Source organism: Parasteatoda tepidariorum, chromosome 6, assembly GCF_043381705.1.
Source record: "Parasteatoda tepidariorum isolate YZ-2023 chromosome 6, CAS_Ptep_4.0, whole genome shotgun sequence".
Lineage (NCBI taxonomy): Eukaryota > Metazoa > Arthropoda > Arachnida > Araneae > Theridiidae > Parasteatoda > Parasteatoda tepidariorum.
Window position 1 is genome coordinate 21,267,500 of NC_092209.1, and position 2,510 is coordinate 21,270,009.

A 2,510-nucleotide genomic window follows, 5' to 3' on the forward strand; every position below is an offset into this window, starting at 1 on the left:
AAAACATAATATTCTTTTATTTTATTTCTTTTTTTTTCCTTTATTTTTACTAATTTTAAACATATCGCTTTTAGTTCGAATTGCGGTTTCCTAATTTTGAAAAGTTCAAATTTTAATGATCAAGAAAGAGAATGGAGGAAATTAATATTTCAAAGTATTGAGAAATGAAAATCAATGAACTTAAAAAAAAATTTTTTTTAAATAAGATCCAATAGAAAATATTTGAGATCCGTATCTTTAGCAAAAGAAAAAACGTGTCCGACTTCCACCGTTGTACGCGACTAGGAAATATATTTTCTGAGAGGAAAAAAATGCCGTAGTTGTTTCGATCTATGCTTCAAGCGTGACCGTATGTGCCAATGATCAACGAGAATACTGGTAGAAAGCGAAATAGAATTATTCTTAGATCCCAGCTATCGATTATAGATAGCTTTATTCAACAATTAGGTGAACGTCATTAACATCAGCAACGTTATTACAATCCAAAACTATTATTTATAAAATATATTTATACATATAAAGAACGGTAACTAAATTATTTCATTCTTAGCATTTATGTTTAAAAATAAAGATGTTTTTGAGCATCGTATTAGATCATTATTATCTATTAGGTTTACGAATTTGAATTCGATTCTTCATTGCTATTTTAGCAATGAAGAATCGAACTTTATGGTGGTATTTGAATTCTCACAGCATTATAGATACGAAATATAGATTTTTTGTGCTCATATGCTAGATCAGGGATGGGCAAACTTTTTTGGTCGAGGGCCAAAAATCGAGAAAAAAAATGTTTGGTGGAACAAATAAAACTTTCAAAATTTAAAAAAAAAAAGCGATATACAAGTTTTAATTTAAATATTTAGTGAGATGAATGAAATTGCGATTTCGTTTTTAAAAGTTCCTTATATTATGGTTCGAAGCGAGATGTGCCTATTTTACGGAACAAGGCTAAATCCTTTTCTGTTAGTCCACTTCTGAAATGATTCTTTCTAAGGTTCAAAGTTGAAAACTCTTGTTCACATATATAAGATTAAGCAAACATAGAGCTGATTTCCTGGGCATGAAATATTAAATTTTGGAAACTAGCTTTTGGTAATGATTTGTAAAACTTTGGCATATTTAGAAACAACTGCTTCAGATGATTGTTAGATTGTCCGCTCGTTGGATCTTAAAATGCGTAGTCTGCCAAGTGTGAAGTACAATTTACCTATATTAGATTCCTCGAGAAAGACAAACGCTAGTTAGAGCCAATCTAAGACTATTCTATGAAGAACTTCTGCTTTCAACGTTTTACCAATTGAAGCTGTCTGTGCTAATCTGCTCAGCTATTGACCACAGGGCTTCAGATTTTAAAAGCATGTGAGTCAAAGATCGGACCCCGGCTACTCCGGACCCGAATCCAATTCTTCAAATACATAACTACCATTGACATATCTGACAGAACTAAACGATACATCTGATATATAAATTTAAGGGTTAATGCCCAATTAGTTTTCTATACAAATGCCTTTTGCGTCCTTGTAATATAATAAGGCGTGTTATATCGCAGTCAGAGTTTTCCCATACACCAAATATAATTAACTTTCTATTACTTTGAAATGGTATCACTGACAATTTTTTAAATTAAAATATTACCCATACGTATTGCACTAAGAGCCGTGGTGGCTAGGCACTCGCCTCCTAAAGATGTGAACAGTGTTCGAATCTCAGCAATGGCTGGTCGATTCGAATTCTACACACGGCTCGCACCGGCCATAGTGCTGACGTATAATATCCTTCGTGGTAAACAGATCATGGGTAAGAGTCCCCTTGTCATCAGGCTAATTGTGAGAGGTTTTCCTCTTTATGTAATGCACAGGCGGGTTAGTCTCGCCAAAAAGTCCTCAAAATCACAAGGCTACGGAGTCGAACAATGGTAGTCTTAAACCCAAAACTGGGTCGGCTGTTCAACGGTAGTAATAAAATAAAACAAATCAGAAAATATTAGAGCAGCGGTAGCTCAGGGGATTCAGTGGTAGCCTCCCAATAAGGTGAATTGGGTACGAATACCGTTGATGGTTGGTCGATTCCAATTCTTTACCCGGCTAGCACCGACCACATTCCTGACATAAAATATCCTCAATAATGGACGGATCATGGATTAGAGTTGCCCTGTCGTCAGGCTAACCGTGGAATGTTTTCGAGGTTTTCTTGTCTGTGTAACGCAAATGCAGGTTGCAAAAAGTGTCAAAGGTGCAAAAGTTTTGTCATAATCGTCAAAGGGTTAATAAAGTAGATTATTTTAAGACGATACCATAAAAACAAGAAATCTGGTTTCTAACTGGGCATGGTCCTTTTCCCTGTTATTTTAAATATCTAAACATCTCAGATAATAATCACTGCGCGTGCATCCTTCTGGGCACTCCAGAACACTATCTTACTGAATGCATCTATACAAATTCATGGCATACTCGTGCATCGAATATCACTAATCTACCAATCTGGGGGCCGGGATAGCCTGGTCGGTAGGG